A 12,449-nucleotide genomic window follows, 5' to 3' on the forward strand; every position below is an offset into this window, starting at 1 on the left:
AACAGGTCTATGTTTGCTGGCCAAAGGTGAACAAGGCGATCTACTACCTCCTGACAAAGAGTCCATTCGGAACCTAGCACCTGGTCCCCCCTGCTCAGAGCATCCGCAATGACATTCTTCTTTCCCGGAATGAATTGAGGTCGGAGAATAACGTTGTGATCCTCTGCCCACTGGAGGATCTCCTGAGCGAGAAGGTTGAGAGGTTGGGACTTTGTTCCTCCTTCCTTCTTCAAATAGGAGATCGCGGTGGAGTTGTCTGCATACACTGCGACTACTTCGGATGTACACAGAGGAGTGAAATGGAGAAGAGCCTCCCTGATTGCCTTGAGTTCTCTCCAGTTTATGGACCTGGAGATCTGGGAAGGAGTCCATAAACGAGCAATGCTCTCCTGCTCTAGAGAAGCTCCCCATCCTATGTCTGAAGCGTCTGTATGCAGAACAAGCGTAGGTTCGAGGACTTTGAGAGACAGTCCTGCATTCAAGTGTATCTCCTGGGACCACCAAAGAAGATCCTCCTGACTGCGTGCTGTCCACTGAATTTGTTTGGTGTTGTCCTGCCAGTCCCAATGTTGTCTCAATGTGAATTGAAGATCCCTCATACGGCGTCTTCCGTTGGGAACTAGTAACGTGAGAGAAGCAAGGTGGCCTAGAAGGCTCATCCATAGAGAAACTCTTGGGGTCGGAAGTAACAAGAACTCCTCTATAATTCTCCTGAGGTTGTCTTTCCTCTCTTGAGACGGGAAGACCCTTAAGAGAGGAGATACAATCTTCATTCCCAAATAAGTTGTCTGTTGAGATGGTGTGAGAGCAGACTTCTTGTAGTTTATCTTTATTCCCAGAGTCCTGCAAAGATCCAGGACCAATTCCTTCACACGAAGAGCTTCCTGAAGGGAAGGAGATAGGAAGAGCCAGTCGTCCAGATAGCGGCACATCCGAATACCCATCCGGTGGAATTTGGCTGCAACTGGGGCCATGATCCTGGTGAAGACCTGAGGAGCCGTTGCCAGTCCGAAGCAGAGACACTTGAACTGCCAAGTCTCCTCTCCCCAGCGGAAGCGCAGAAGATGGCGAGAGTCCTGATGAATTGGGACTTGGAGATAAGCATCCTGGAGGTCGATGGTAAAGAACCAGTCCTCTTCCCTTATAGCTAGAAGAACCGTCTTCGGAGTCTCCATCTTGAACTTCGTAATCTCTACGAAGGAGTTGAGGATAGAGAGATCGATGATGGGTCTCCACCCTCCTGAAGCTTTCGTCACCACAAACATGTGGCTGTGAAAACTCCAGGAGTTGGGCGGGGCTAGCTCTATGGCCCCTTTGTACTTCAGCTGAAGCATCTCCTCCCTGAGCGCTTGTTGCTTTACGGACCTGCCGGAGTAACTGATGGATGGTGGCGAATGACTGGTCAAGGGTGGTTGAGACTTGAGAGGTATCCTGTACCCCTCCCTTAGAACGATGGTCACCCAAGGGTCCGAATTCAGGGCCTCCCAAGCCTGCCAATGATGTTGTAAGCAGCAACCCACTTGTACGTGTTCGTGTGAAGGAACTGGCCCCTATTTCTGAAAACCCTTTGGGACAGGGTTCTGTGAGGACCTAAAGTCCTTCTTCTTGTCCTGTTTCCTGGCTTGGAAATTTGATGAAGCAGCAACTGTGGACTTCTGCTTCTTCCCATATCTATTATCATTTCCTCGACCTCCTTGCTGAGGAATAGGGCGTTTGCCCGAATCCCTCTGAGGGTAGGGCTGTTTCTGTTGCGGCTTAAATGAAAGTGATTTCTTTATCAAGTCATTTAACATATCTTCCTTCCGCATCTTGGAAGATAGTTGGGCCCGAGAGAGAACATCCTCCAGAATAGCAGGTTCAAAAAGGTGATGTCCAAACATCTGGGATTCCCTTAGTAGATCTTTATGACGTATGGAGAGAGAAGCAGGGGCCCTGCTGAGATAATGGTCCCTTCTTTTACCAGTCAGGTAAGCCTCGTGGAAAGTAGTCTCTTTCATCTGGTCCTCAAGGCAGCGCCCAATAGACCTGGCTATCTGGAGGTAGAGAGGTCGATGCGTAGTGAGGAAAGAAGGTTCCTTCAGAAAAGCTGTCAAAACATACCACAGCCAGGCCAGCATGTTCCCAATCTCCTGTATTCTTCTAGTGGAGGCTTCCAGTCTCTTGCACTCTTCCACAGAGATACCAACCAAGGCACGTTCACCCTTCACTCGTGAGGGTAACACGTCCTCAAAGGAGGGGTTGAGAGGGGTGGGAGCTGGACCGTAAGACTCTTCTTCCAGCTGCAGGTATCTCTTGGTCTTGCCTAGAGCAATGGTGGGGTATGGAATGCGTCCGGCCTGACATCTTTCCTTTGCTCGTTTCCTGACTCCCTGGCGAGCTAATTCTAAGGGTTCTGATGGGGTCCATTTGGGTAATCTGTCAAACTTCTGCTTCTCTAGACCCTGAACAAAACGATTCAGGGGGGGCTTAGAGGAAGCAGGAACCTCCTTCACTTGACGAACACTCTCTGGGAAGGCATTCTCGGAAAGACTCATCAATTCCCTGAAGGAATTAGGGATCAAAGTTTCAAGAGCTGTGTCATCCATCTCGTCATCCTGAAGAATTCTAAATTTCTCCGCTGCTGCCCAAAGTCTCCTGGAGAATTCAGCATCTCCATCATTGGGTGAGGAACCTGTAGAAGGAGACCTGTGATCATGCCGGGTCCTTGGCTGAGAACGTTGCGAAGATCTGGGGCTTCTGGTAGACGAAAGATGTCTACTCCTGGAAGGAGAATGGCTTGGGGAGAGACGTCTCCCAGTACTACTGGATAAGGACCGACGAGAATGTTTGGAAGGAGATCTATGGTGGGATCTAACAGATGAACGGCTAGGTCTCTGGTCCTTCCAATGAGACCTGGAAGAAGGAGAAAGGTGGTCTGAGGAATGATGGGACCAACTCCGGTTGCTTCTCCTTGAAGACTGGCTTCTGGACCTTCGGTCAGAGGAAATACTGGAGTCCCTCAGGGACCTGAGGGATGAAAGTCCGGGTGTGCGGCTTGAAGAGTGACGAGATAGGTCTCTATGATAGGGTCTTGATGTGGATCTACCCTCAGGAGACATGCTTGAGATGGACTGAAGAGAGGTATGCCTCCTACTGCGAGACGAGCTTCTATGAGAATATTTCCTGCGACTGGAACGCGGAGAAGACTTTACTGGGTCTGAAGGTTCATGGTCCTGCGAAGGCGCAGGGGAGCTCCCTCGTCGACAATTAGGAGAACGAGACCTCCCTGGGTCTGAAGATAAAGGAGCTTGCGACGGTGTCGGGGTGCTCCCTCGCTGACGATGGGGAGAACGAAGTAGCGATGGGGTTTCTTCGTCCAAGTTGCTCATACACCCATCAGGGGTGATGGCGAACTGGACCTGCGACCTGCCCTGCTTTGGGGAGGGGATCACCTCACGGTGTCCGCTCGCCTCAGCGACTGGCGTACCAAGGGCAGGTGCAGAGCTGGAAGGCAATACAGGAACATTTAAAGCATTAAAGCAATTCACTAAAGAGGAAATGTCCTCACTCACCTTTGAGAACTTAGCCTCCCAAATAGCTTGCACTTTCTCAAGACAACTTATAAAAGCATTAGAACACTCGGCGGTAACCGTTGTAGCAGGAGAAACGGACCGGGCAACATCTACCGAGGAGCTAAAACTACTAACCCCTCCTACAGGGACATTGTCCTCCGGAGGATCTACCCCCTCCCCTAAGGCTGAACTAATCTCCTGGGAAGGAGACGACCTAATCTCGTCCTCCGGTAGGCCACTCTTCGTGGTCTTACTCGACTTATAACTACTACGTTTCTTGGCTAAAGAATCCATATGCTTAACATATAACTTACGGTCTTCTTTAGACCAACCCTTACACTCGTTACAAGTAACATTAATGTCACACTTAATACCCCTACATGATTGACAAAGAGAATGAGTATCAAAGGCAAACTTTCTACTTATCCTAGTCGAACAATTAGTGCAGGAGCGTCGAGTCTCAGAGTCAGATGGCATATTCATAAATCACTAACACCATCAAAGGATCCAAAATCGCTTGAAGACGACAAATCCAAGGTGTAGTCGTTAACAAAACCAAAAAGAATTCAATTATATCAGAGTGTTGGAACGAAAGCACAAACGTGCTTCTGTGACAACAGATGAATAAAGAATGACTCAATAACCGGTTGGTGGAGGGATGCCCCCCCACCATTGGTGGGGGAGGGATAGAGGACCACGTGACCAACTGTCAATTTTCTAATTGACAAGCAGTTACCTGTTAAACAGTTAAAGCCGTCAGGGCTAAAGATTTTGACGACCGTTCGTTCCAAAAAGTCTGCAGGTATTATGCTTTAGTTTCATTCTTTATCGAGATTTCCTTAATTTTATTAACTCAATCTTAATGAGACTTTTTGGTCCAATTGTCGGTTGGTCACAATCAATGAGGGTAAGATAATTAGTCACCTAATTAGTTATATCTGTTTGGAGCCGACACAGATGTGATCGGCTGAATTAAGTTATACAGGTTAAGTGTGAGACAAATTACATTTGTAATTCCTTGGTGGATACCGTTTTATTTTCTTCGGTAATTATCAAGCAATGCCACATATGTGTTTGAGGTTAATTCTCACGGCAGATAGAGACTAATATATTTTCGCTTCCCCAAAAACCAAGATATACGACAAAAGTGGATTAATATTTGTCGAAGAAAATACAAAGTCAATTATGCTAACTGTAGGATATGCAGTAGACATTTTGAGGAGAGTCCTTAAATAAGAAATCCTGCACAAAATTCGGAAAGTGTTACCAGTGCTCCTAGAAAGACACTTTTAAAGTCTCACGCAGTTCCAACGCTTCATTTACATAAATCAGAAGGTTAGTATCGTATTATGTATTTCAAATAACATTACTGTAATGCCAAATATGTATAATCTTAAGAATATATGTATATAAAATATACATGAAGAGAGAGAGAGAGAGAGAGAGAGAGAGAGAGAGAGAGAGAGAGAGAGAGAGAGAGAGAGAGAGAGAGAGAGAGCATGTTTTCAAATTAAAGGAAATAATGAAGTTAGTAAGAGATAGATTGATTTATGATATTTTTGGCCCGAAGTCAAACGCCGGAGCCGCAAGGCCACTCACCGCATAAATATATTTTAGAAAAGAATATAAGATATATAAATAAAGGTAAAATATAATTAAATTATTTTATATCACAATAAAACCAACAGGTTAAAATTTTAAATCACAATAAATCTAACAGGTTAAAAACTAAAATCACAATAAAACCATAGCTCTATAACTCAAAAAAAACCAATTTCTTTCAAAAACTGTACAACCAGCTCCACTGGAGCAGAATCGCCTAAAATTTCCCCCAAGGGACATTTCGATTAAGTGATTTTTCCTACGTTGACATCTAAAAACAGTACAGGACACTTCAATATGTTCAACGGTTATATCTACTTTGCAAGCAGAGCAGCCAGGAGTATAATGTGTGTGCCCTATACGTAAACGTGTAAAAACAATGTTAGATCTTCTTTCCACCTGTAAACGCGATCATGGTTGGACAGAAGGCCTAATTGACTTTAATCTAAAATTATTATTCAAATTAGACCAGCGGACCTGCCACTTGTCTCTACAATAAAACCTAATAATACTTTTAAAATCTGAAACTGGGACACCCATGCTGGATATGTGATTAAGCCTAGTACGTCTGCTCGCTCATTTCCTACCATTCCATTATGGGACGGAACCCAGCAAAACTTGATTGTAATATGCTTCTATTCACTAAAATTAAAAACCAATCTTGTATCTCTTGCACCAAATGATGGCAAGAAACTTAACTTCTTACTGCTAATAAAACACTCAATGAGTCGGTAAAAATGGTAAAAATTGTACAAGAAAAATTGTTATAACAAATTAATTCCAAAGCAGTCAAAACTGCTAACAGTTCTGCCATATAGAGGAACTTGACGGAAGCATTTTTTAAATAAATTTTTAATTTTTACTACAGAGCAACCTACACCATCAGAACACTTGGAACTATCTGTATAAATGTGATAAGCATCATCATGCTCGGAAGCATGAGATAGAAAACTACCCCTTAACTGCCCATCTAAGCCGTTCCTTTTACTATCCATAACCGGACAAATCTTTATCTTAGGCCTATTCCAAGGGGGCTGGGGATTTGAATGCCCAGTCACTTGTTCGCTACTGGCTCCACCCCTTTCCCTAATAAACTCAAGACAGCTTTTTGTTATCTAATTGCCCCCCCCCCCCTCTCTCTCTCTCTCTCTCTCTCTCTCTCTCTCTCTCTCTCTCTCTCTCTCTCTCTCTCTCTCTCTCTCTCTCTCAGAAATTTGCAAGATTAAACACATGAAAAATTTGCAAGATTAAACACATGAAAAATTTGCAAGATTAAACACATGAAAAATTTGCAAGATTAAACACGAGTAATAAAAAAATCAAATCTATGAAACCATTGAAAACTAACCTTTTTTCTATTTTATTATTTATTAAACCTTTCTTATATTTCACTATTGTAAATTCCCGTCTCATTTTCGATTATCTCTTCTAACGCTCAGCTACGAAAGTTATGGTGGATTACCCCCTTTCAAAATGTCTGCCTACGCCACTGATTTAGACCATCACACATATATGAATACATGCATACACATACAGGAAATCTTACATGTATGCATACACATCTATCCGGGCCATTACAGAAGTTTCACCGTTGCCAATTGACTCTGCGACAGGACAGGTTGCCTAAGCCCGGCATGTGCACCAACCACCAATCAGGAGCGAGGAATGAAGCCAAACTAGAAAAAAAAGTCCTGCTTATTTTCCCGTCGTCTGCCACGTCCTTTCAAGACTAGAAATCATCAATAATATTTTTATACATTCTAATAATAACTTTTTCATTAATGTATTTAAATGACTTAAGGACCACCATAATGGATAAGGATTTTCTGACCGCAATATAAACTTTAAAAAAAGTCCCGACTACTCCCTATAACAACCTCTATATCCACTAAATGAGACTCATTCTGTACAAATAAACAAAGAACTCTTAATATGATAATCTCTCCTTTAGAATGATGAAGTATCTCTCCCTACGAAGTCATCAGGTGGCTGAGGCATAGACAAAACATCCACACAAAACGAATGGGAATTTTGTTATTTCTGTCGATTTTAACAGAATTGTGTAGCCATAAATGTTTTTCTAGAATTTTGTAATATTACCTTAATATAATTTTCGAGTAAGAAATATCTGCTAAAAAAGAACAATACTTTGTAGTAACCTTTGAATTTTATCAAAGACATTTACCATTTCTAACGATAATAAAAACTAGAATTATATCGTCATTTCGACCAAAAACCAGGAATTCATCGATGAGGGTCTTCAATAAATATGTGAAATTAAACTTACATGAGGCAGACAACCTGATAAACAAAAGAGAAATCAAATATAATCTCACACTACGGAAAAAATATTACGAAATTTATTAAATACTTAGAAGACCATATATTTGCAGGGCTCCTGAGATAAACTTCCCCAGTACGCTGTGGTTGCTCACTATTCATCTCTTGCCTCCGATTGGACGACGCATGTTGATGGGCGGAGCCTACCTCGGCGGAGCAGGAAATTCAACCGTGTCCGTGAGAGCAGCTTGAGTTTTTGTCTCCGCTGTCCAGGCGGCTGCTTGGAAACAACACCGATCACAATGCCTCCCTATCCACGAACCTGGATCTCTCGGGTTAGGCCAGAAACGGTGTCAACACGCAACCAAGAGGGCAGATCCTTCACGGAAAAATCTTCGGTGCAGCCATACAAACGACCCTGCCCAGATGGAGGAAGAATAGACCCTCCGCCAAAGAGGGTTAAGAAGTCTGGAGCCTCCGAAGGTGCCTGTACAAGACCAAGGTCGTCGGACACCTCCAAGTTGATCCAGGTAGCCAAAAATAGAAGGACGGAGCAGAAACGGCGACCAGAACCCCTCTGTCTTCGCCCGGATCCCTCCGACCCGAGATTTTTGAGGCCAGTCAACAAAACTGGATCTGCTAATCGTGACGTGAAGAAAGATTTCCTCGATCTTGCCTTTCCAAAGGTGGACCTCAAACTCCATCGGTTCATCGACGAACTTGAGGCCGATGGAGTCTTTGAGCCGCGCCCTTGCAACGCCTGAGAAGGATGTCGTCGACGTCACTTTTGCATATATTGTAAATAAGAAATCTATTATTGTGAATATTGTAGGATTTAATTTTTTTATTAATCAAAAATTTCGGTGTGTTTTTTATTAACCGTTGACTGAAGAAAATTAATCGATGGCCTTGAAGAGAATAAATAATTATAGTTGCAAGGTTATTGACTAAATAGAAGCCTTTTGATTATTAGATTTAAAGAACTAACAAATCTTTCAAAAAAAAAATTAACCGTCCGACATATTGGAAAGGGTGGAACATCATCTCGCCATAAAATTATAAAAGAAAAATGTCCAGTTATTACTAGAAACCAAATTAGTGTAGGACTTTGGCAGATACACATTTGTTCCTTATAATCATTACTACAGCATACATCAGTCTAATCATCTACAGGAGTGAAGAGATCAGAATATGCCTGCAGATCTCCACAGTCCTTTGAAAGCAAAAAACAGTACAACTACGAACCGATTATTATTGCACACTGGTCGGCCAGTAAGGATCTCAGGATTATTTTTATTTTTAAGCTTGAAGGATTTAGGACACAATGTAACGCCTAAGGTGACCCCCTAACTGAAAGTTTCCCATTTTTCAGGAGTTATCAAAGCCTCAATGAATTTTTTAAACATTCAATAGAGTTCTTAGATTGCCTATTACATGGTCCTTTACCATCTTTAACTCTGATATACATTGAAAACCAATTCAGTTTTTACAAATGTGAAAAAGTCATCCTCGTGTAACTAGACTGCTGCAATTTCTAGCATTCTCCTCTTAGAGATAAAGATTGCTTTAATCTTCTATATCTATCATTTTTCAAAAGGTCAATTATATTTCAGCAATTCCCACTAGCATACCCTCATGGATGGATCCAGACAGATATAAACACATACACACCTGTAGGCTACGTCATACTCGAGCATTCATACATACAAAAGTAGATACACTTATTTACATAGAAGATACTTCCATGTATACATTATACAATCTTACAAATGTGCATGTTTATATTCCTACCAGATACAGTATAGTACGGCAGTTTCAATTACTCTGTGGCCGAACTAGGTTACTTGGGCCGGCGCGTGCTCCAACCAATCAGCTCCCGAGTGTTGATAAAAAAAATCTTGGCTCTTTTCCCGCCATTCACCGCAGACACATACAGTACTCGACATTCGTCTTGTATCTAATAAATCAATAATTATTCCTTTTAACTATATTTTCCTAATGTGTCTGACCGACTTACGTACCCACTGAAGGAAGCCAAAGAAACTGATGAACTGTAACGAACTAGTTATCTCCTACGCTGGTTGATTTGGAAAGCTAAATACATCAACAAATTTAGCTATAATCTAATAAATATATATTTGTCAAAATTCATATTTACAAATTATAAAAGCTACAGCCAAATATATTATATATATACTCGAAATAGAAATTGGCTTAAAGAGCAACATCTTAGTGCTGTAATTTCCTTATAGGTGCAAGTGCTTAACAAAAAATGCAAGATATAAATGCGTGAAAATTAACAACAGATGACTTGGCTGGAAAAACTTGGGTCCTAAGGAGGATGACACACCAGCTGACACCCAGGTGCTATTGACTGCTCTCATTTAAAGGTTTCGTAGGATTTGTCGCTATTCCTGGAATTGGAATTTTAGTTTGTCTTGCTTTAATACTTTTTCTCTTAAAGACGAATATTCCCTTCATTTATGTTAGTCTTTGTGATATTTAATGTTATCAAAAGGTTTTGATTATGTTACAGTCTCTCTCTCTCTCTCTCTCTCTCTCTCTCTCTCTCTCTCTCTCTCTCTCTCTCTCAGTAAAAATCATGACATTAAATTTACCCATTGCTACGCTTATGCATGTGCACTTTGCTTTGATAATCCGTACTTCGATTTTAACAGAAATGCCAGCGCCCGTCCTTTCGAAGTCTGCCCTGGAGGTTCTTTGTTGGGGATATCAACACAACATAAAGAAATCACGGACGATACGGGAGAGCTGTTCAGCTAACTGCAATATTCTTAGGAAGAAGAATTGTTGTAATTTCTAGCTGTGCAACACACGTGGTTGTCAGAGTTATAAAAAATTTATGGTTAAAATTGGGCGGCGATTCATTGTGATTATGGAACTAATCCGGGGTAGTAAATAAAAACATGAAAAAAAAAAAACATTCAGCTTTTGTTAATTTACTCACATTTATAAAGATTTATTCGATAAAAGTGGTAGGCCTGATGTAGGTTTTTCAAATTTTTTTACCATTTTCTTTTTATAATATTCAATTATGATTTGAAAATAAAAAAAACTATTTATCATGGGTTGAAATTGCGTCAGCTTTCAGTTGCTCACAAAGGCCCTTAACTGCTTTGGTCGTGGTCTCCGAGACACCTTTTGGAAATTGCTGGATCCACGCTTCTCTATCTCACGTTCAGTCTAGTTTGAATATCTTTACATTACTAAAGATTTTCACCCGTAAAGAGCAAACGGCAAAAAGAGTTCAACAAGGACTTTGGAAACAAAGTTCTGACTAAGTGAAAACTCAAAATCAGTTTAAAATAACAGCCACTAAAAACCTTTGATTTTTCTAATTGTTTTAGATTGCACCCAAAATTTGTAGCATTTGGCTAGAAGAGTTGTCCCATCAAGTTCACTTCTAAGCTTAATTAAAAAGCGGTCAGATAGGGAGAATGAATTAAACGATTATCATATTTGTCAAAGCAAATTCATTTGAATCTCAGACTTTCCTTGCACATATCATGCCACGTAATTATACCAGAATAATACCCGCGGTAGAGATGCCAAGAGGGAGAGCATCAGTCAAAAACTTTAAATAATCAGTCAGCCCCAGGATTATTGCTTCGTTTGTTTCCTCTAGCTTTTATTCAAAGTCCCCTCCAGCAGAAAAAAATTTAAACTTATTACATATGTTACACCGGATCAAAATCATCAAGACAGCCATCCACCGTCCGTTATTAGTATTGGAACTGCAACTGATGTAGGTCAGACAGGAGAACAGCCTGCTTGTCATACCAGCAGTCTATGTAACCTGCTGAGACAGTCTCTGAAATACCAGGAATCACACCACCCCTCAGGCGAAATTTCCGGATACCTAGCATCAAGGTCTATAGAATCCTTGCCTAGCATATTTACTACAACAGTTCCTTCAACACGGCGACCGGACTGGATACGTAGCCCAGGATCACACGCCAGCCAATCACAGCACAGCTCCCGAGCCCAGCAAGAAAGAACAGAATAATGGGTGCTTCTCCGGACGTCGGCCGGAACCCTATTAATCAATATGGAGAGTATTCCTCTTTTTTTAAAAATTTTTTTTTTGGAATAAACTAATTATTGATTGATAGAGGAGAGTTTAGCTTTATAAGTCAACAGACTACCTTCCTAGACACAAGATCTCACCTTAACCTGACTACAGCTAAGTCACTCATGACTAACTGGTATCAGATTTTATAATAACAAAACTGACTTAAAATGGTTGGATAATTAATGTTTTTCCTCTGTTGGAATTTTTATGCAACGGACAGCATCCCCATCAGCTTGAAAAAATACCTTATCAAAGCTAAACTATCGATTGGCTGAGGCCGGAAAAAATAATATATTTTCCCTACGAGCCTTGAAGGTGTGAAGACATTCCTCGACATACCAACACAAATAGGGGAAGGACCATAGAGGAGGGGGAGGGGTGGCAGTCTCTGGTCGCTCTTTGAGAAACTTTGCAGCAGCAGGCGTTAGGAAGAGACTGCTCAAAACATTGACCAATTTTCGTCCAATTACTTTTGTATTAAAGCAATATTTCTTAGATGATAACCAGATATGGGTTACCGATAATGGTTTTCCCCGACTAATTTGGACTTAAACATGGTGTAAACTACAAAAATGTTAGTAGCCATTAAGAAAATTAGAAAGAAACATAAGACAAACTGGAAAATCAGCTGAAGAAGAAACAAATGAATTTTTACAGATGATGAAGAGTACATCAGTATATGATAGCAACAATATGGATGAAGGTGCTTCTGGAAGAAATGATAAATCAGCGAATGGATTGTTGGACACCCTGGAATCTGATGACACTGAATTGTGCGGGTACTGCAAGAATGTCGCTGCCGATGAAGCAATTTGTTGTGATAGATGTCAAAAATGGTATCATTATTATGAAAACGCAAGTTCTGGATTAATAGAAAATTTATCACAAACCCACATGAACCTATTGTGTAATAAACATATTTC

This window comes from Palaemon carinicauda, chromosome 21 (genome assembly GCF_036898095.1).
Source record: "Palaemon carinicauda isolate YSFRI2023 chromosome 21, ASM3689809v2, whole genome shotgun sequence".
In the NCBI taxonomy this organism is placed as follows: Eukaryota; Metazoa; Arthropoda; class Malacostraca; order Decapoda; family Palaemonidae; genus Palaemon; species Palaemon carinicauda.